Below are 24,328 nucleotides of genomic sequence, written 5' to 3' on the forward strand. Positions count from 1 at the left end.
CTTCGACAAGAGATGACCTAAGTAGGTAACTTCTTGGCGGCAATATTGCAACTTAGAAGGGGACACTTTATGATGTAAATCAGACAAATGATGCAACAAAGAAACAGTGACATCCTTACAAACATCCTCTGAATCAGCAGCAATCAGCAAATCATCAACGTATTGGATCAAAGTAGCACCTGAAGGCAAAGTGAATGCGTCAAGCTGAGATTTCAAAGCTTGACTGTAGATAGAGGGACTTTCACAATAACCTTGAGGAGCACGCTTGAACCGGAAACTTCGGCCTCCAAGAGAGAAGCCAAAAATATCTCTACTTTCCTCAGCAATGGGAATACTAAAGAAAGCATTCTTTAGATCGATAACCGAAAACCATGCCGTTGAGGCGGGTATCATAGTAAGCAAAGCAGTGATATCTGGGACAACAGGAAACTGGGGGACAACAATCTTGTTGACCTCCCGAAGATCAATCACAAAGCTATACACAGGTGGTTGAGAAGGATCGCTGCGTTTAAGAACGGGGAGAACAGGACTGTTACAAACATTGCCTCTCGTTTCTTCAACCACGCCCTTCTGGACCAGATCATAGATAATAGCCATCAAGGCTCGCTCACCATCATTAGAAATCTTGTATTGCGGAATATGTGGCAGTTTAACATGAGGCTTGATAGTAACCACATAAGGAGGAATTTGTAACAAACCAACATCGTTCGGACCTGTAGCCCAAAGCGTAGCAGGAAGAGACTGCAACTCGGGTGGAAAGCTATCCTACGATAGATATATGGGAGAAACCAATTTCTTACCCAAAGTAAGACGCACATCAGAGGGGGAACAGTACAACGTTGCATGAAGACGTTTCAACAGATCCAGACCCAACAAATTCTCTCTGCAACCAGTCGTTAAAATAAGTGGAGCCTCCAGATCGTAAGGACCAATCGAAAGAGGCAAAGGACAAGAAACTGGGTTAGCAACTGGGGCGCCAGAAAATCCTACAGAAATGTTTGTTAAACCAGACAAAGGTGCCCCAGGGAGTTTTGAATGGATCATAGAACTTCTCATTGCACCAGTATCCAAAAGAAATGGCTCTGCAACACCCAAAGCAACTACCTCAACATAAGGCCCATTCTGATCCACTGGAACTGATACGACTCCCTTACTTTGTCCATGGCTGTCCTAACTGGAATGAATATCCTGAACCTCACCCTCAACACAATAATCATCATTGTAATATTGCGCAGACTGAGTATTCTGCTGATCAAAATAATTTGACGAGTTCTGAGGGGGAAAGGAACGCTGCCCCTGAGGCAACGCACCTCGCCCTCTACCCCTAGGTGCTGATTGAAAACCACCACGGCCTCGCTGTCCTTGAAATCCACCACTACGCTGCAATAAAACTGGACAACTATTCTTACAATGGCCTTCCTCTTTACAATAGGCGCACTGATTAGGACCCAGGAAAGGTCGTGGAACAAAAGGCTCAGGTTTCTGCAGTAACCTTTGAGACTGAATATGTTGCTGAAACTGACGCTGACCGGAACGAGGAGGATAAGCCTGCTGAAGAAGAACTCTCGTTTTTAAATCCTCAGTCTTCTTCTCAGCCTTATCTTTTTCCTCCTTGTCCCTATTCTCATAATATTGAGCAGTAGCCAATATTTGGGCAGAAGAAGAAACAGCCCAAGAACTTTCCGAATCTTTTAACTTATGAGACAATTCAGGAAGCAGATTGAAAACAAATTAATCCTCAAAAAATCGCTGTCCCCCTTCAGTACTGAAGTCCTGACCACTATGGTCAATAAACGTTTCTTCAAACCGAGTAAAGAAATCAGAAACACTCTCATCCTTCTTCTGTTTGCACGCAGCCAACTTATCCCAGTTAGCGCGTAAAGCAGGCATCATTGTCTTCATTAAGGTTATAATTCTACTAGGCAACTGTGTAATCAAATCATCTGGCTTAGCACCACCCACTTGTGCTGTATCTGCGGCAACTATATCAGCCCAAGTACCACCTAAAGCTTGGTCGTGGTCCTCTCTACGAATCCGAGCCCACAATGCTTGTGGAACTACATTCCCCATCAGCATATCAACCTCAGCCAAATTCATAATACATGCATCAACAGTCTGGGACAACTCTTTATAATAACCAGCAGGATTTTTACGAGGGTCCGGCAAAGACTGCTTAAGTGCTAAAACTTCAGCTCGCTTCCAAGGAACATGTACCCATACGCGCTGAAAATAAGCAGGGACAGGTTGAGCAGCACCTACTTGCGGAACCGCTTCCCTCCATACTGGAGGAACTTCTCGCATAGGATAATTCTTCGTTTTCTGTCTAACTGCAGGATCTGGTTCGGGAATAGTCCGGGAAGAATATAAGGACCTAAAAGTAACAAGTGTCTGTATGGCATCCTGAACATCAGGACCCACTATAAGTCCTTTATCAAACTTATCCTGTATCTCCAATAGACCCTGAGGAGTTAAATCCAATTCCATATCCTCCCATCCTTTAGTGAGTATGTCACACATAACATTAAAAACGTATCTTTGTGTAGGCGCGTTCCATTGGAGAAAGGTACTCAGTATATCGAGTACACTATATAATGGACCATTCATCATCCATCTATGAGCATGGGAGTCAAATACAACCCGTGGTTGGGAATCTGGTAGTTGACTACGGGATTGCCTTCGAGAAAAGCAGGAGTCCTATTAAACAAACCAAAGAGGGGGGAGAAAAGACCAGAAACAGTATCAACTAACCGATTACGAATCGGAGAAGAAGTAGGGAGTAAAACTGGAGATGAAGTATTAAGCAAGGGCAGAGAAGGGCTACCTGTTACAAGAGACACAAAAGGCAAAGGAGACTGAGGTACAGAAGTTTGTGGCAAAGGAGGTGCAGGCGGTATTACTGGAAGAGCCAAGGGTGCAGGAGCCGGAGCTCCTGGCTGAACAACAGGTTGCTGCGCAGGTGGCAATAATACAGGTGCATTAGCGCCTGGCGCATAAGGCGGAGGCAATTTCAGCAAATGAGACATTAAGAGATCTTCATCAAGATCTTTACGTTGTGGGGGTAACACAGGATAGCGCCAATCTATTGCCATCCAATGCTGTCTATCTGAGACCTCAATCGCTCGATCAGTCTCATCATCTTTAAATTGCTGGGCAGCCTGTATAACCGTCATATTCTTTCATTTTCCTATCTCTTTTTGCTTGTTTAATTTCTCTCTGTTTGGCTTCCTTACGCCAAAGGCGGAAAGAGTCAAACATTGCCGGCCGGGCTTTTCTTTTAAACAAAATTGACTCCAGATTATCTCATATATCAGGCTCAAAGCTACCATTTTGTGGCCACCGTAAGACACCATCTTTCTTTGTGTATCGGATCAATGCATTGTTAAAGGCAATAGGACCAACACCATGCTTGGAATAGAGCTCATAAGTGGGAGTTCCAACCGGAGGAATCGGACATGATTCCTCAAGCCGGGAATCCCTAGAACAGCAAAAACAACAGAGTTTCCTAAATCCGCTCAGAACAGGCATTTTAAGCACACTGATCCGTTTACTAACTTCGAGGAGTGAAAGCAAAGAACACAGTACAAAAGTACTCACCCCTCGGCTTCAACTATTGCAACAGGCGAATAACAAAAATCAAAAACAAAACAAAGAAGTGGGCGCTACTCACGAATACTTAACTAGATGGTCTTCTCACGCCAACGGAGGTCCGTCTAACGTCTCGCGATACCAATCATCACCAGAGGGTCCAAGGCAGGGCGGTAGTCAGGGCAGCAGTCATCAGCAGCCGTCGGAAAGGAGTAGCCGCACTGCAAAAGACCTTCGGTCCACTTCGACATACAGGGGTCGCTTGGTGTGGCTCGTGAATCCTCCAGAATTTTCTTGCAGGGCTTCTCACAACCCTCTGGCTGAACCGCTACCACTAAAACCGCCCCACGGTGGGCGCCAGTTGGAGAACCGGGCCTTATGGGCCGGGCGGCGCAGGGCACGCCTAAATGTCCGGATTCACCTGCCTTGTAACTAACAGAGACACGAGACACTCCGTTGAGTTTGGAAGCCAGGTTTATTAGCTGCAGCTAAGCACAGTTATCCTAGAAGTTACACATGAAGTGGGTTCTAAGGAGCCTGCCACTTCAATCCGTGGCGTACAATCTCTTATACTAAACAGATTTACAATATCCCACTCCCCACACACACAAAACGAACCAATGAGAAAAGTTGGAAAACAAGCTATCAGGTGTCTCAGAATACGCCTCTTTCTCGGAACCCGTGTGCCACCCCTCCCAACAAATTAATCAGTGATGGTGTTCACAATCCCCTCTCGCAGGTGGCAGGACATGCTTGTGTATCTCAAAGGATAGTTGTGTAATAGGAGCATACAAGGAGAGAATAGCGAAGGCCAGTCGGATAAGATAGTGTAAGGGAAGAATAGGAGAGGGCAAATAGTCGACTGAGACAGGGATCAATCGAACCAGACATGGATTAGTGAACTCGGCCAGACCCTGACATCGGGTTTTATGTACAAGGACAATAGAGTTACTTTTTAACTGAAAGGACACGTAGCAGCTGGAAAAGCAAAAGCTCATCGTTCGCCGTGCTGCCTGAGTGAGGGCAACACAAAATGGCGACAGGACACAAAATGGCGACTAGATACGGGACGAAATCTGAAATCGCAGAACCTCACTTGATAGTCCAAACACGGTTTTGTAATAGAGTATGCTGTATGAAAGAAGCCTACTTCTCTCCAGTAACATCTGTTCCGCTAGACAGAGAGGGCAAACATTGATGTAGTGGGAAGGAAGGTGAATTACACTGCAGCAACTGCCTTCAATACTGACATGGCACTTTAGGAGAGTTTGCAGGTCTTAACCCATGACCACCTCAGACCCACTTTCTTGAAAGTGGTACATGAAGAACATCTAGTCTTAAGCCAGACCTTCAGTGTGCCTCCATAGAAGCATCAGAACTATCCATCTTAGGGTTCTGCCACAGTATTTCTTTGAGACAATCCCCATGGTTTATCTCACTTCCCTAAAGTCAAAAGCCCAGCTTAATATTGTGATCCTTCCATTCACTGGGTCTCGTGTTTGGTCCCCAAATGAATGATGAGCTGCTAGTTGTAAGGCAGAGGCAGAGACTCTGAAAGTGATTGGCCCTGATTTTTCAAGTCTCTACAGATGGCCTGACCTTTTTTTCACCAAGAAATCCAGAGGGTTCAGTCCCCTAAGTGGTCATATCATCCTCAGCCCATAGTGCAACAGCAATATCAACAGTCCTGATATCAAAGAAGATCTTCCAGAGGCAGGGGAAACCAACACCAACCTCTTCAGGGAGGTCACAGCCTCATCCCTCAATGGCTACCCCACGTATTTACCTTTGTGCATCACACCACTGGGAGGGTGGGCACCTTATCATTTTTAAGAGTGACATGAAATTACTTCTGAGAAATGTGTGTTACAAATTATTTAGAACAGCTGCACTCTCCAATTCAGGGCATGACCAATGTTCAGTCCAAAGAAGCCTGCTGTAAAACATCAGCTGCACTTCAGAAGGAAGCAGGAACACTGGCACGTAAGAATGAAGTATAGCCGATTCCTGGCTCTCCTAGAGGAAATTGTATTTATTTGAGATCTTTTTAGCATGTTAAAAAGCCTGTAGCGGAAATTCTCATGTTGGACCTCAAGTTCCCCTACAAGTGGATTTTGGTGTAGGTTCGCAATCCAATATTTCCCCACCTCAACCAAGAAAGTGGACTGGATCGACAAGATGAATATTTTTACATTCTAGTACCAAAAAACAAAATGTTTTAAGAGTCATAGTAGACAGCTCTTACTTTCAGTACAAAGTATTACCTTTTCAATCTGAAATTAGCTCCACGGCTTTCTCCCAATTGAATGGCAGTAGTGGTTGATCTTCTTCACAGAGACTTTTCCCTACCCATGTCTCTGCTTTTGACAAGTATATTGAGTTTTTGTTCTACACATAGACCGCAATTGATCACATACATTACGGTTGACGGCTTACAATAGAGCACTGATTCATAATAGAAAATGGTAATTTACATCTGGATCGACCTCAAAATGAACACAATTTTCACTGTATCCATGCATATGAGCTCATGTCATGATGTAATTCTAGTCAATCAGAGTTCGGTACAGATGCTTGGGAAGGTAACGTGGTTTGGAGGCTGGCCATTCTCACCAGTTCACGAGCCAAGGTCTGCTGAATTACTCCTGTGTGGTGGTGTTTTATGTAGGTTTTAGCTTGCCACTTTCTATCACATTTATGAGATTTATCTGGTATTATAGCTGAGAGATTTTCCATAGCATAAATGTTCCTGATTTTATCCCACAAGTAGTGTAGTGGTGAAGTAATTGGCTGTTTCAACACCTTTGCGAGTGTCATTCTGGCTGCCACCAACAAATGTGATATCAGTTTGCCTGTGGTTGTGATGAGTGGGAATGTGCTGTCTTCTCCGGGGGCTCCAAGGAGGACCACACTTGGCTTTCATGGGAGTGTGATGTCCATGATGTTTTTGATGTGCAGGTGTATTTATTTCCAGTATAGCTTAATGTGTGGACATGCCCACCACATGTGGAAAAATTTGCTTCTCGCCACACAGTTTTTCCAACATAACAATGAGATCCCGTTTGTGGCGTGTAAGCATGTGAACGCTAAATACTTCTGGGTTTGGAGGGTATGCGCGTTTTCTTTATATTGAAAACTTATGGAGAATTTTGCGGCCCTCTCTCATTCTTCCTCCAGGTGGTTTCTGAGATCTCACGTCCTAGGTTTATGTTGTCCTTGCCTGGATGTATTTGTGTTTGGATTTGGTGAGGAGGTCTAAGAGGTTTTTCTGCTGCCTTGTGATGCCTTTCCAGATGTTATGATTTGCATATAGGGATTTTAAAGGAGTTGTGTCATGGCTTGCCCAACTAGCCACAAGAGGTGATTTAACCCAGTGTAGATTTTGGAATAGCCTAACATAGTCTGAGTTGTCTAATCCCCAGTCCTTTATAAGTCTTTGTCTGTTCTTGAATAGGTCATCCAGCAGCAGGGGGTTGCGGTTCCTCCAGTTTTGGAGCTGGTGGGGCCGGAGGGAAATCTGTATTGTGTATTGTGGCTTTCAGTGGTGAGGGGTGCATGGTGGAGCCCTCTCTCCATCTTACCTGTTCCCAATAGTCTAAGAAAATGGCTTTGGGTATTAGCAAATGGGGGAGTGTAATCTGTGCAAGAGGCAAAAGCCATACCAGTGATCGCAGCAGTATCTGTGAAATGGGTTGTTCTGTATGTGTCCCGTATCCATCCCTTAGAGGCTTCTATGAGGTTTCATTCTAGGGCTGATCGTATCTGTGCTGCATGAATGTAGGTTCTAATGTTTGCAAAGCCATCCCCTCCCCCCGCAGGGGGTTTTAAAATTGTAGCTCTGGCCACCCTTAGGGCACGGTTCTTCTGAACAAAAGCCTATTATTTCTTCTGTATATGATCTATTAATGACTTGTGAAGGTACAGCAGAGTAACTGTACTGTAGAGAGGAATCTGGGAAAGAAATTCATTTCCACTCTATTACTTCGTCCCATCCATGAAATCTCTAGTATCCCCCCCATCGGTAGAGGTCTTAAAACAGAATCTGCAGCAATGGAGGAATATTGGCCCTATATAGGTATGTTGAATTTTGTAAAAGATGGATGCCTAGATATTTAATAGGGCCCATGAAACCGTGTGGCTTAGGGCCTCCTGCATCTCTTTGGCGTTCCCCGCCACCCATATGTAGCTAGATTTCGTGAAATTAATCTTAAATCCTGATACCCTGATGAACTGTAAAATCTCTTCTTTAAGGGATGTAGAGGGATCAGTGAAGGAGCAAATTATGTCATCCGCATAAAGGGCTGTTTTGAATTCCCTGTTTGCAATTGTCGACCCACTGTTGGTGGGGTTGGATGCAATTCATTTTACTAGAGGTTCCAGAGATAATGCGAATGCAAGAGGGTACAACAGGCTTCTCTATAGTTTCCCTAAGATCTGGAGGAGCTTTAAGGAAAGTTTCCCATTTATCTTGAGCCGTGCCACCTGTTTCTTATCGTTTGCCAATTTCCAGCGCCTCATCCTGGAACCCAGTGGGGTTTAATACAGCTGTGACATAGTGGTAATGGCCTAGTTTGTACCTAATATGGAGTTGAAGTCTCCCCTAAAATTACATGTTCCTTGGAACTCTAGGCTAATTTTGCCATAAAGTCGGTGTAGGACGGTTCCTTCACCCCATTCGATGCATAGGTGGAGATTAGGGTGACTGGTATTGTGCAAATTTCTTTTTCCAAACCTATCTATCGCCCAGCTTAGTCTTGCTGTTGGGACATAAGTTTAAATTGTATGCCTCGTCTCAAGTGAAATGCTACCCCTCTTGTTTTGGTCAAGTGCATGGCATGGAATTGGGATGGGAACCAATAAGATTTCAAACGTTGTGCATCTTTGCCCAGCAAGTAGGTCTTTAGTAATAAGGCAATGTCAACCTCTTTTGTGAAAAGCCATCGTAATAATGCCCGCCTCTTTATTGGCAAGTTGAGGTCTAGTGTATTTAGAGTGATTATAGTCCGCTGTGGCATCCCTAGTTTACGTGATTTCTGGGTCCAGTGAATCCCAAAGTGGGATTAAGGCACGCTTTGTGATGGAGGGGTGGAAATGGTAGGTAGGGCCTATGATCTCCAACTCAAATTGGGGAATCAGTGTAGGACCCAAGCAGAGCTTTCTTCTGTGGTGGGATGCAGAAAATAGAACAAAGTATAGCGATAACTTTGAACAGAGCTATGCCACAACAGAAGCATAAAGCAGTTAGCAAACATGCATGGTAGGATCAAAAAGCTTGCTAGTATTTTGGAAACCATTGTCCGTGTTGTGATGGGTGGGGCTACTTCCAGGAGTAGTTGCAGCGCTCCCGTCTCTGGAATCTATGACCCTTGAGAACCAGTGTGCGAGTATATGGCGTGGAGTTTCAGGCCATTAGTGGGAGGTTGACCCTTCGGGCTCTAACAATTTTAGGCAGAACATTTGTTGAAAAGTTGTTCAATTGTCCTGTCATGTTGTTGGAGACACGTCTCTATCTCAAACTGGCGTTTCAGGCACCTGTTTTCTTTCCATGTTTGGTTTGATTTTGAGGTATGCCAGGTTTGTCTCAAGGCCGGTGTGGGGGAGAGAGAGATCTGGTGCAGATTTTTCTGCTGTTTCATTGATGAGGTGTAGGATTTCTTTCACGTCTCGTACTTCAGTCACTGCAGGGGTCTTGTTTATGTATGCAAAATGTAGGTGAAAAGGGTACCCCAGCAATATGGTGTATGATCCTGGCAGAGGCACGTTGTAATGTCTTTGAAATTCTTACAGCGCACCAATGTATGGGTAGAAACAATGTGAAATATTAGGAGTGTATCATCTTTAAATATTAATAACTCTAATCTGTGTGCTGCGTTTTGATAGCTTCTTTTACCTTGGAAAAATGAACTCTTGTGAGCATATGTATGGATATCAAAAGGAGACTAGCTCTAGATTGGGTTAATCTGACATTAATATTATAGATTACTATTAATTACATAGCGACTCAGTATCGTTTTGCCAAGTGGCAGTGGCACCTGTTGGGTGTCTTTATAAAGCCCTCACCCACCAACCTAGTTGGTGGCATGCTTCATCATCGGGCCCACCCAGTGACACCTAGCGTGTCCCGGGTGTGCTTCGACGCCTGATTACAGCGGAGCAGGTATGTCACTGTGTGTGCGGTGTAGGGTGTTAAGGTATGTGAAGTTAAAACGGCTTGCCGGATGGTCCCTGGGGTGAGGATACTTAATTAAAAGGGCCTCCGTCAGCGGTTAAAAATAAGGCTGTGGGACGTTAGAGGCGGGTTACGACCTCCTACGTGCACAACCTTGTCAAAAGGGCAGCAGATGACGAACACATCTCCAAACAGGAGGCCGAATATCTCTGCCCGGATAACACCAGAACCCCATACTTCTACACAGTACCTAAGGTACATAAAGGGGTAATTCCACCACCGGGCAGACCAATTGTATCGGGCATCAACTCCGTTCTAGAGCCACTTTCAAGATATTGTGACTTCTACCTAAACCCCCTGGTACAAAAAACCCCCACTTACATTAGGGACACCAAACACCTTTTGCAGGTTATCGATAACATCCCCTTTGACCCCGAGACACAGCTACTGGTAGGACTGGATGTGGAAAGCTTATACACCAGCCTCCCACAAAATGCCACCTTACAGGTCCTACATGATATCCTGGAAGAATCCCCCTGGCCATACCAGACACCCAGGAGTTTTGTCATGAATTGTGCAGCCCTTGCCCTGAAAGAAAACTACTTTGAATATGAGGGCACCTTTTACCTACAAACCAACGGAACCTCAATGGGCAGTGTTTTCGCGCCGAGTGTAGCTGGACTTTACGTCCACCACTTTGAGAGCACACACATAAATACGGAAGCCAACCCGTTCAAGAACCACATACAAAAATGGCACCGATATATCGATGATATATTAGTCATCTGGAACGGGCAACAACCTGAACTAGACAACTTCCTGCAATGGCTCAACAACAGGGATCCATACCTCAAGTTCACCTGCACAGCCAGTAACCAGCAACTCGCTTTCTTGGACCTACAAATAACAGCTAAAGGTGGAACCTTGACAACAACAACATATTACAAACCCACGGCAAGAAATTCACTGCTGCATTTCAACAGCTTCCATCCCCGCCCCCTAAAAGAGAATTTACCCTTTGGCCAGTTTCTCCGCATTAGAAGGAACTGCTCGGATGTAAACGACTACAAAACACAATCAGCGGACCTAGCCCAAAAACTAGAAACCCGCGGTTACCCTAAGGCGATCATCAAGAAAACCCAGAAGAGGGCAAGAAACCTGAACCGTGACGCACTACTTGAAGACGTCACCAAAGAAAGCGACACACAACCTACTACATGTGTGACTACTTTCAATACTGCCTCCAATGAAGTGGCTAAAATAATAAAAAAGCACTGGAGAATCATCAATTCAGGGCAAAGGAAATGGGAACCCCCCAGGTTCGCCTACAAAAGGTGCCATAACCTCAGAGACCAACTAGTCAGTACCAGACCCAAACCACCACCTAAACCCGACAATACCATCCTCAATGCGTGGGGAATGCCCAAAGTAACCGGACACTACCCATGCAATGACTGCAGTGTCTGTCATTTGACATCCCACACCAAAACCCTGAACCTGGAACCTAATAAAGTATGGTCCCAAAGGAGCCACACTAATTGCAACTCGCAGAATGTGATCTACTTAATAACCTGCAGATGTGGACTCAGATATGTGGGCATGACCACTCGCAAAGTGAGGACCAGGATCACAGAGCACCGCAGCACAATGCGATGCAAGAAAAACATTAGCAAGTTGACAAACCACTTCATCACCCACGGTCACACCCCCAATGACTTCACCTGGACAGTCATTGAGCAAATACCAGTCAGCCCCATCAACAATGACAAAAAACTACTAAACAAAGAACAAAGATGGATATACCGTCTATCCACAGCCACGGATGGGCTTAATGATGCTATCCCCTGGAACTCCCTGACCCTATGATGGCAATCACATCACCAGGCCACGCAACTCTATTGAGCAGCCCAGTCTGTCCAAACACCTATCACCCAGGATATATAACGTCCCCTGGTCTTTATCACCCCCCAGGAAGTCCCTACCGCGTTACACTGTGCTAACCTGGCACTTGAGAACAACCTGGTGTCCAAAGCGCTATTCCCCTTGCCATGTTATTCATTCCATTTATATATACTAGCACCTGAGAACACCCAGGGCCTTAAGCGCTATCCATTATGCCCCATTAAACTGCCCCTGTCATCTATCATGAGCCAGTGCAGTAGGTAACGGAGAGGTATTTTAATTTACATATAGTAGCACTCTGGGCCATAATCGCTTTTCATAAAGCTACATCATGCTGCCCCCGCCACGCAATTTGAGCCAGTGCAGCAGGTAATTGAGCAATAGCGCGAACGGGGATACCCTCCCATTCGCGAACCGGAATACACACTACGGCGCATGCGCGGACCACTTCTCGGCCGCGCATGCGCTGTTCACTGCCGTCTACGCATGCGCGGACCACTTCCCGGCCGCGCATGCACTATCCACGGCCGCCCCGGCACCCGGCAGCCTCACACGCCCACACAGGCGCTTCAGACCGGGCACTTCAGCGCGCCAATAAGCAACACACCTGAGCGCTATCTAGACCCGCTTAGCGAGTCTCTCTACCATTGCTCTTTCAACAGGTGCCCTCAATTATTCAATCTCTGACAGTATATAAACCGGCAACAGCAGCCATTCACTACCGGTTCTGCGAAGGAGGCACAACAGGTCCCACGCTGGTGCTGGCCAGAAATCCTGTGAGTATGCTGAGTATCACTACAATAGGTAAGCGCTTCCCAAATTTTCTCCTACAGGTCCCCTAACCCCAGTGGTCCTACCTCTTTCTCCCTACTAGGGCCACACCCTGCCACTTCAATAACCTTGGAGCAAAAACAAGCCTTGAAAGCGTAAGAAATGGTCCTTGCGCCACAATTCTTCACCTTTCACTGCAGTAATTTTTACCGCTGTTTTAATCACTTCACCCTCGAAGTTCTAGTGCGATTCCACATTAATGATACCACCAGTATCATTACACTTGAGCCGCTCATAGCCTGCACTATTCGCTATTTAAGTCGGCTGTCATAATATATGATCAATACCTTCTAGTGACTCTTTCTCTCCTATGTTTGTCTTGTACCTGTCCTCAATGTTAAATGTACAGGTGACACATACCTTAACACCCTACACCGCACACACAGTGACATACCTGCTCCGCTGTAATCAGGCGTCGAAGCACACCCGGGACACGCTAGGTGTCACTGGGTGGGCCCGATGATGAAGCATGCCACCAACTAGGTTGGTGGGTGAGGGCTTTATAAAGACACCCAACAGGTGCCACTGCCACTTGGCAAAACAATACTGAGTCGCTATGTAATTAATAGTAATCTATAATATTAATGTCAGATTAACCCAATCTAGAGCTAGTCTCCTTTTGATATCCATACATATAAACCGGGGATCTGGACTAGCTTTCTGGTCCTCTCTCTCCCTCTTGATTCTCGCGCTCTTGTGAGCATACCCAGGGCTAATTTTCATTGTTAATGAAGGGCTGAATAGATTTGGTGCATTCAATCGCCAAATGCGATGCAGCGTGCCCAACAAAATTAGTTTTATTTATTTATATATTTATAGATCAATCCACTATGGCTTTTGAACAGGCTATAACATCTACCCTGAACATAATAGCGCCTATGTCAAGGGTTAAGACCAAAAATAAACCATCTCCTTGGTTTACAGCAGCACTAAAAGCCGAGAAACTGTCCAATAGAGCGGCTGAACGTCTCTGGAGGAAAACCAAAACCGCTATCGATCGAACTAAATACAAGGAAAGTAACTGTTCATACTTAAATAATATTAAACAGGCCAAAAAGCTGTATTTAACAGCGAGGATTGAGAATGCGGCTAATTCCAGCAAAGAGCTAAGTAAAATTTTGAAAGAGTTTACAACTCTTGAAGCTAATCAATCTACTGCTGTCCCTACACAAGACTGGGTTGATAAAATATCTTTCTTTTTTCATGATAAAGTGAAAGCTATCTATAGATCCTTCCCACAAGAAAACAACATTGACATGTATCCAGCTATGGAGGCCCAACCATCGGTACCCCTGCTGACTAATCGTAATACTGTGACATGTGAACAGGTATTAGAAGCCATTGTCAAGATCAAATCTAGTTCTCCAGCTGACCCCCTTCCTCCCTGCATCTTCAGGCAATTGGCACCTCGGCTGATAATTACATTAACAGAGATCTTTAATATGTCTTTGGACCAAGCGGAGGTACCAGAAAGCTGGAAGACAGCGCAAGTTAGACCCCTTCTAAAGAAGCCTACCCTAGATGCCGGTGAGCCAGGAAACTACCGCCCTTTTTCGCTGCTGCCATACTTCATGAAAGCGCTTGAAGCCCTGGTAAACAAACAACTTACCAGTCATCTAGACAGCCCTCTCAATCAGGGTTCCAATCGGCGCATAGCCGAGTAAAACGTCAGTAGTTGAAATGGTTGATAACATCAGGCTGGCGTTGGATAGAAGAGAATCAGCTATACTGGATCTCTTAGACCTGTCAGCCGTTTTTGACACCATCTCCCATGACATTTTGGTACAGCGTCTTTGGGAGAGGGGGGTCCATGGGAAGGTCTTGGACTGGTTCAAAAACTATCTAAAGGATCGCTCCACCACTGTGCCTCTAGGTTCTCCGGCAGCGTGCAGCAGCCCAGTATGTATTGGAGTTCCCCAGGGGTCTATTCTGAGCCCCATGCTTTTTAACCTTTATGTAACCCCTTTAGCCAGGATAATTAGGTCTTATGGGTTCGAGGCAGTATCGTATGTAGAAAATACCCAGCTGCTGGTCACCTTTGGTCCTGACCCCGCAGATACAATGATCCGGTTTAAAAACTGCATGACCCATATTGACAGCTGGATGGGCCAAAATAAACTACTACTAAACAACAGTAAAACCGAGATCATTCGGTTCGGCAGGGCAGAGGATCATTGGTCCAGCAGCTGGTGACATCCAGCACTGGGCTTATACCTGTTTCCAAAACAAAAAAATACACTTTCCATGAAAGCCCATGCCAATAATACATTGGGTACCTGTTATAGCATTTTGCGTAATTTACGAAAAATCTTCAAGTGGTTACCACTTGAAATCTGAGAGCCACTGGTACAGGGCCTAATTGTAAGCTGCATGGATTATGGAAATGCTCTACTGGTCTCCATAAATAAGGACCTTCTCTCCAGACTGCAGATTCTGCAGAACACTGCGGCCAGACTGATTTTAGATCTTCCTCCTAGGTCGCCTTCGTGCCCATATCTAAAAGTCCTTCATTGGCTTCCTATTAGGAAAAGAGGGTATTTTAAAATCTTGTGCCTAACACATAGAAGCATCTATATCACGGGTCCTGGCTATTTGGAAAAACAACTCAAAAGATATCAGCCCTTCAGAACCTTGAGGTCCAGCTCTAAACTTCTCCACACCCATCTGCGAGACCACACTGTGCGTATTGGAGGCCGCTCTTTTTCCCACCTTGCTCCTCATCTTTGGAATAATCTTCCACTCCATCTCTCGTCCATCTCAGATAACCTGCGCTTTTGCAGAGAATTGAGGACATGGCTATTCTGAATGAAATCTGACCTAATTTCTCAGATAGTGGAATCTTCCGTTAGCGCCATGAGCCCTAACAATGATTTGTGTGCTATATAAGATTCTTTGACTTTAACTTACCTCTAATCTGCCATAATCCGTAGTTTACTACACCCCACCCTGATCCTCCGCGCCCCATGTCAGCGCCCAGCAGCACTCCCACCATGGGCCGCTACTGGGTGTGGCTCTTTCCCAGGTCTCGTTAAAGCAGTGTTCGGGCCTGTCCCCTTCTCCCTGAGGTCATTATGTAGGATGTTGCGACTGCGGGCCCTCTAGTGTTTCAAGTAGATAAGGCTTGTTGTGTTTGGGCTCCAAGAAGTTGGGGATGATGTAGGGGCGGAGGAGGATCCCCTTACAGTGTTCACCTCAGCTGCTATAGGTCAGAGCTTGTGATGCCAATACTGTTGGTGGAGCAGTAATCCTGGTGCTAACGCTAGTCATTTTGAGATGGTGGGCCCAAGTTTTTATACTGGCCGCCACTGTGTTCCGCAGTTCGTGATAGCACTCCGCCCCCATTACCGTCCAACTGCATCTCTCTGCTTGATTTTCAGTGTGCCTCTTCAGACTCTACATTGTGCGTAGTGCAGTGCCCTCTGTGGACACACTTGATGTCATTAGAATCACAGACATTGTCCCATCTGCAGGCCTCTGCTTTTCCTGTCATCAGGGCTCCGTTATGCTTGTTGCAATGGCGTTGACCATCTTAGGGAGGATCGATCGGAGGATATGGTCTCTTCTGATCAGCGTTTCTCAATCAGGCATGGATCACTGATGCAAATGCCAGTCTCCATGTATATGACGTGGGGCTTCAGCAAGCTAGGGGTGTCATTCCGGGACCCCCGCTATGGGGAAACCTGCTAAACTCTGTTGTTGATATGATCACCCCATTGCAGCTCAGGAGAGATACGTCGTCTTGGCAAGTCCTCCCCCTGGCCATGCCCCCACCTACCCATAACTCAACAATTGGCTAATAAAGGCAGACTCAGTATGTTAAATTCATCTGGTCTCCAACTCATTCTTCAGCATTTAGACCTTCATGACAACTTCTAGAAATCTACAACCAACTTCAGTACAAATTCTCACTTACCTAAGGACCAACCTGGATACAAAAAGACAAGTGTATCCTTCAGAGTAGATAGTGTCTACCATTTTAATGAAATATCTCCAAATTCGAGTTTCCTTCATCAATTGCTTGTTAGATGTGAAAAATAAAATACTTATAAAGCATAACAATAAGGAAGCCTCGGTGCAATTGTCTTCTTTACTGACATTGATGGTCTCCTGCATTTTTATTGCTCCAAATACAAGGCTCTGCATGAAACCTCTTCAAAATGTTCAGCACATCAGTAGTCTTAATGATCAGAAAGACATGTTAAACCGGACCCTTCCTGCAAAACTGCCTCCCACGTGGTTTTATCAGGATTTTTCCATCTCAAATCATCGTAATAGATGCTTCCTTGTCAGGCTGGGGAACTCATCTTCAGAATTTAAAAGCATCATGTCAATGTGCTGAAGTTAAGGATAGTTCACCTAGCTCTCAAGTCTGCCTAGCTTCAGTGACAACAAACAGAATTCTAATTCAGACTGGCAATATGACCACAGCAGACTATCTCAACAAACAAGAGGACACCAGATCCAGGATTCTTTCACTAGAGGCCCCAACGATTTAGATGTGGCTCTTGGTGAGAACCGGACCTTAAAAGTGGTTTATCTTCTGGACCTCCAAAAATCCCAACCTAATTCTTACCAGATTCATCGTAGAAAATATCAGACAGGTTTTTGATGAGGACATGCTGGAAAGCATTTTTGTCAGAGTGGGGTCTTTGTCAAACTAATCTGATTGCTGCAGCTTAAAAGACAAAATGCCCAAGTTTTAACCTTGAGAGTGTGGGAGCTAGAATTGCTAGACCATATTCTTCTAATAGACTGGTTAGAGAAATGTTTCTGCCAATACCACAGATGCCATCTTTTTTAGCAAAATTAAAACCTTCCAACGTCCATTTCAAGGTCTTATATAGCCAAACCATTGTGGTTCCCAGAGAGCCTTCACCTTTCAAGAGGCCAAACAGCATGATGCAAGGATAGCTTTACTATCCCTTCCTGACGTCCTTGAATTTGGCAGCGTGGATCTTCAGATGCCGAAGTTTACCTGAAGAATTTATTATCATCATGAATGAGGTGAAAAAACCTTCAACAAGGACATCATTTGCTATTAAACTGACAGGCTATCTGTGGTATCCTGCTAAGAAAATGTTATCATTCTATATCTACATCATCTGGTGCAGTCAAATCAGCATTTGCATCTATACAAGTTTATTTGGCAGCTATTTAAGCATGCAGGAAGAGTACAACCCAAATAAATATTTCCTTGATCCACAGCTTTACAGAAGAGTTAAAGAAAATATCCTCCCCTAGAAGGCAACCTTCTCCTCCATGGAAGCTCAGTCTGGTTTCATCTAAAAGTACTACTGCTCCATTTCAACTTATACACAGAGCATCATTTCAGTATCTGACTTGGAAGTTTGCTTTTCTAGTAGCCATTATTCAACTGAGGCATACAACCAATAATGGTTGTGTAGTGTATGACATCTGACGAACATCACAATAGAAATAACACTTAAACCAGGGTTCTGAAAAAACATATGAATTGTAATTAAAATAATGTGATGTGCATTATAACATGCCCATTTAATAAACAGTATGTTGGCATGACTGGGAGAAAAATCAAGACTAGAGTATGTGAACACAGGAGTAATATACACTGTAAAAAGAACCCAATGAAAATGACGACCCACTTTCTGGACAACGGTCATATCCCTGATGACATGAGGTGGGTGCTACATGAACTTGACTGTGCCATACCATCGAAGGTAGGAAATGTCTCATTAGAGAAAGAACAGAGAAGGTCTTCAGACTGAAGACACATATCCAGGGCCTGAACAATGAGATACCATGGAATGCTCCTAGTAAATGAGACTTCTCCTTAATGGGAACTGTACAAGCTTGAGGGTAGTCTATGCATATGAATACATCTTGGCATTTCTCAGGCCACAAATTAACCCCACAAGACAAATTGCATGTAAGATGAATTACGATTTAAATGGATGTAGGTATGCACATACAACATTTTATTTTATGACACTTGTGAGAAAGACTAATTGACCCTTCAGACGAAAGTAATGACAAGGACCGACTACACAAAGTAAAAGGCATGGGAACAGTGTAAAATGTCATATAATCACTTGCATGTGACACAACATGTAAGCAATGTCAGGAACACTTAATGGATTTCGGACAACATTAAGTGAGCTGCTCTGATGGGGACTGTTACATTTGAGGGAAATGCTGTCCGAAATAGGTATCTCAACAGACCAGAACTCTTGAAGAAGTTAGTGCGTACTGCAACATGACAACCCATAAAAATACTTATTACCTATCGAGAACTGACAGTGACCCCTGCAGCAATGATTGAACCCTAGTAGGGCTGAGTTATAACCCACAGAGAAGGAAATATGTGGTTAGTTCACATTAGAGACCGATTATTCATTAATTGGCATGCATGATATTAAGTACTTCCAGTTGTCCTCTGCATGCTAGAGGAATATGGTATGTTTCATTATCTATGAGTGTACAGCACAAACACAAGTGTATGTGTGTAGTGAATTCATGCGTTTTGTGCCTCACATTGATGTGCATATATACAGGTATCAGCAAAATTAATGTAACTATTATAATGAGCTTTATGTCTATATTCCTGCCTCACAGTTGGAACGTAATAGAAACATAAGCATGCATAAGTGCATGCATGATGTGAAACTCACGAAGGATACCGTATGGGGCTTAGCCTCCTCTTGATATGGCTTACAGAATACAGGTAAGGGTGAAGGCCAATCGACCCTTGTAGTCGACGCATAGGCCATAAATGTAGACTATAGACTCAGAGGTCCTTCATTATCTTGCTGCTTCGCAATAGAGTACAACCATTGTACTCCCAGTTTTTAATCTCCCATGGGTAACCAACAATAATGTCTCATGGTTTTTGATTATAACCTAAATAATTCTAATCACAGTCTTTTTGTCCCTACAATATGAAGAGCTCCCAGGTAACTGTTTGAGCCTAACTAGTAGCACCATCTCACTGGGTGAGGGGTTGGATAATGAATCTTGCCACTGGACAATAAGGGCCCCATTAGGATGTCGGCGGATCGCCACTGCCATGTGGGCCGTGGCGATCCGCCCGACATTCTTCCCCACCCGCCACCCATTTTCCCCCGCCATTTTACTATGGCGGGGGGACCGCGGCGGACGGAAAGACCGTCCGCCGCTGTTCCGCCCGGTCAAGGAGTTGAACGGGCGGAAAAGGGTTTCATATGGTGGCGGTGTCTGTTAGACACTGCCATCCATATTAAAGGCATGCAGGAATGTCTTGTGGGGGCCTGTTGCAGGCCCCCAGGGACTCCAGGGGGAGTGCACATTGGGGGTACCTATGGTACCCCCCTGCACCTCACTGTACAGCGTGGCAGGCACCACGCGGTGCCTGTCACGTTGTGCATTGAAGTGCACAATGTGCATTTTTAGCATTGTGGCGGGCGGTGCTTTCAGCACCGCCCGCCGCAATGTTAAAAATGCGGGATGCGCCCGCCAGTGTGACGGGCGCATCCTAATGGCTCCCCCGGGGACCGCCGTTCTTATGGCAGGCGGTCCCGTTTTACGTCAGGATGTCCGCCCACCATCCTAATGGGCCCCTAAGTGAGCAAGATCCCTATATAAAAAAAAAAACTTCACGTTTTCCAAAGGCAGGTGTCAATGAACTCACTAGAGGCTGATGTGACTCAGCTCGACATCTTGGGCATCCGTGCCTCTTTGGTTGCAATGTTATGAATTGAGGAACTGATAAAGATCTTTTCAAATTTTCCTAATTTCCTCTTGTGGTTTATTGTGCATCACTTCAGTTTATGCTGTGAGCTAGGTTGAGACTCTATCTGCAGAGCAACCTTACATTGTTTTTGCACAAAAATAGAGTGTTATGAGACCACATTATCCTTTCGTACTGTAAAGATTTATGGATTTATGGATTTTCAAGTAAATCAATCTATCTTTACCTTTATTGAGCTATTCCACCTCTTCTTAAGACATGCTTCTTCACCCTTTAGAAGTTAGTAATGTCCTGAAGTTTTATTTAGACAGAATACAAAACTTAAGGAGTCTAACCAACATTTTGTCAACAACGGGCCACTTTCAACTGGCTTGCCACATCAAATCATTCAATTTCTAAATTAATAGTCTCTTTTAGTCTATGTGTTGTTAGTTGGCCAACAAATCTCAAAGTAAACAAGAGCCCATTCCATAAGAGGATATGCATCTACTGCGGCTTGGCTAAAGAATGTCCAAGCATAAGATTGTATAGAGCAGTCACCTGGTAGTTAGTCCATTCCGTCAACAAATTACCGTCTTACTCTGGCACACATACTGTAGTTCGTTAAGGTGCTCTACGGAATCGCTTGATGAGGTCCTATTTTTGCTATTGGTCTCTAGAGGACTTTCTTGTTGTTCAAGTCATGGAGACCATGGTTTTTGTGGGCTAAGCTGGCTATTCAATCCACTATTTATGACCATCACTGGAAGTCGTGGGATGCACAAGAAATGTTTACTTACTTGTAATGCTAGTACACAAGTATCGTCACTGACGTCGTAAGCAGCCCTCCTGCTGCCCCAGTCTTTTCACTTAGTGAATGGCAAGTACTTTATAAACTTTGCATGGCTTCCTCAGAAAGGACTTGGATCACCAGTCATGCTGCAGTATGGAGCTGTTATCTTCTTAAAGGAAGAGTGCAGGTTTTTAAGACTCCGGGCATTAAGCCTGTCGGGAATTTTCTTCCGTCATGTACTTTGTTACTGAATTTAGAGTTTGCACTCTTAGTTGCAGCACACTTAGGGGTTCATGCTGCAGTCTTGCCTTATTTATTACTAAACGTTAGAGCATTCAGAAGCAAATCTGGCCTGTTTTTGGAGGTTTTGTCTGCAGTTGAGAATTGGCCTCTTTACAGCACCCTTGGGGGTATACTTGATATGTTGAACATGAAGTGTTGCTGAGTCCCTTGAAGCAGGTGGAAATAGCCTTTTTATTACTTCAATGAAGATTCATAGGATGCAGAAATAGGGTTACATTTTATCTAATGCTTTCATTAACATTTTTATTTCTGATGGATACTCGCAGTTCAGTTTATAAATAATTTCCCTCATAGCTCTCCTCTCATGTGTTCTATAGTTATTCGATACGTGTGTTTGTTTGTTTGTTGCTCTGTCTAGCTCAGCCATTTTTGCTAATCTCTGTAGAGTGAGACAAATAAAGAAGAAAAGTTAAGTATGAGCTACCATCTTTATTGAGCCAATATCAATTCCGGTAGTAACACCTGTGCAGATCCCCAGCTTTAGGTGCCTCTGGCAACCATTGGATGCTACAGAAAAATCACCCCAGCAAAGTATGACACCTAGGGATATTTCATGGGATAATGCCTGTATTGGTAGAAACAGGAATACCATTGCCTAAGTAGTTCTGTTAATTGATGTATACCATGTTGTATCTTGTTGTTGGGGGCATCTGTTATTCCTTTCCACATTGTCAGATTTGATATTAAATAAATAACTTAGGCAGGTTTTAAGATTTGAACATTAGCTTCCCGTACATTCTTTGTTTCCCTTAATATAATGCAATATTGTTGAGTCTTTGCTGTATGATCTTGTATGGGTTCTCACTTGGGATGGGTTTGCCTCTTGTTTTCTAGTGTGTTCTTTTTCTTGCAGTGGTGATTTCTGAAAGATTTGGTTTTGGTGTTGCTTGGGCTCTCCATATAGATACCACTCACAGAGGAGTGGCAACTAGCACTTGCACCCTGTTCATTGGGCAAGCCTCCAGTAGGTTCAGTAGTTCACTTACATTGAGAAAGGTGCATCCATTTGTCATACCTCAGGCACTTAACTGTGATATTGGTAAAGAGGAGCACCTAGGAGAGTTCTTTCCACCATTCTTACAAGAAAGGCTACCTTTTTATACGCCTGCATGCAGACTCAGACTCCAGTCTGCAGCTCACAACAAAGTTCTGTGGATAATTGTAGGAAGGCCTCTGGTATCTAGTAAGGAATACATTGACAGTCTTCAGTAAGTCTTTGCTACAGTTCAGCATCATTAAATGGAGTATTTGTTTCTATTGTGCTTTCGGATCTCTGGGTAGCTGCACCTGCATAGGAAAGTTACTGATCCTGGCACTTTGGGGTTGCTTTAGCTGGTTCAGAACTTCGCTTACAGTGAGAAGGGTGCACCCAGTTATCGTAACATAGCCACTTCACTGTAGTAATGATTATGAGCAGCACCTGGAAGGGTCTTTCCCACCATTTTTACTAGTAGACCACCTTTTTTACACCGGAAGGAAGACTTGGTCTGCAGGATGCAGTCTATGACAAAGTGTCTGTGGAAAGGCTGCTGATATCTGAGAATAAAAATCATGATAGTCTTCATTATTGCTTTACAACGCTTCAGCATCATTTGATCCTGGCAATGTATATCAGCAATCGCGGGGGCCCAGGCCTATCATAAACCTGCCCATTGATACCGCAAGGTGGATGAGCCTCGTTCTTTATCATTCTTTGAATTCCCGAATGAGGGTTATAGGAAGGCCATTGGAACATTTTGGTTTATGTCTAAACTGATCTTGGGCAACCTGTTCTTCAGAATTCCATTATGATGTTCCACTGTCCCAGAGGATTGAGGGTAGAACCTGCACTGGACTATCTGAGTACAGTGAAATGCCTTGAAGATTTCCTTAACAACAAGGCCTCTGAAGTGTGTGTCATTGTCAATACCCATCTGTAAAAGGATTCCATATCTAGGAATTTGTCCTTCAACAGTAGTTTAGCCATAGCCAGCCATGTAAATGAACACTCATCGAAGCTTCTGCCCAGTTAGAGAAAAAACATACCAAACGAATATGGTACTGCACACTTCTTTCAATGTGAGTAAAATTAGTCTATATGTTTAGTAATGTACCCCAGGGCTGTACTACCTGGTCTGCTTTACCAGCGCTAAAGGCTTAGCAGACATGGAATGCACAGGAATACTGTGCAGCTTTAGTGCCAAAGAGGGGCCTTCCAATGCAGCTGCAATGCAGAGACCATAGCCCTGCTCCCCCTTTGTTCACATGTGCCTTGGAATGGTACTTTCTATTCCACTAAAATAACTAAGAAACAGGTCACTAATTTACTTGTGGGGCCAGCACACAGTATATTGCTGAGCTGATAACAGCAGTAACACTGCTTTTCAGTTGGAGGGAAAAGAAATGCAACCCTGTCTGTGAGAGAATTCCCTTTGATGATGCAGTACATTATTTGCTGACATGTAGGCGTGGGCGGAAAATCCGTTCCGCTCGCGGATTTTGCGGATTTTCGGGAAATCCGCAATCCGCGAGATTTGCGAATTTCCCGCAAAATCCGCAAATCCGCGAGCAGCGGATTTTGCTCGCACTGCTCGTACTGTTCGCGTGAGTTCGCGCCCCGCGAATAAGTGCAAAATTGCAGAAATACGATTTTAGCAAAACTGAAAGTAACTACTTACCAGGTTCAAAAGTTCAGGCTCATCATTAGTAGCCATTTCCTGGAGTGCTTCCTGAGGGGCCCCTCCAGAGTTCAGTTGCCAGTTGAAACTAGTATGTGACCCTGCTCTGAACCTCAGAATAGTTACACATATGCCACAAAGGTCCTGAATTACAGCTAAGGGAGACAAGCAGGAGCCAGGCTGGAAGTTAAAATCCATTAATCAGCCCCTAATTCATTATTGTCAGTTGGGGCAGGGCAGGTGTTGTAACTAATTTTGCAACAATGAAAGCACTTAGCAAGTGCAAAAGATCACTAATCAGGGCGCACTAAGGAAGCAGGTGCCAGCTAAAAAAATATTCTGTGACACATGAATCAGCCCCAAATTAATTCAGGTCACTTGAGGCAGGGAAGGTGTGCTTTGCTTTG

At 44.5% G+C, this 24,328-nt stretch overlaps 1 protein-coding gene across 1 annotated transcript in view; it reads left to right on the forward strand.

Moving 5' to 3' along the window:
- Window positions 1-24,328, forward strand: part of CCDC13 (coiled-coil domain containing 13) — a 498,753-nt gene that overhangs the window by 453,763 nt on the left and 20,662 nt on the right. The window lies entirely within an intron of this gene.

The sequence above is a fragment of the Lissotriton vulgaris genome, chromosome 10 (assembly GCF_964263255.1).
Source record: "Lissotriton vulgaris chromosome 10, aLisVul1.2, whole genome shotgun sequence".
Taxonomy (NCBI): domain Eukaryota; kingdom Metazoa; phylum Chordata; class Amphibia; order Caudata; family Salamandridae; genus Lissotriton; species Lissotriton vulgaris.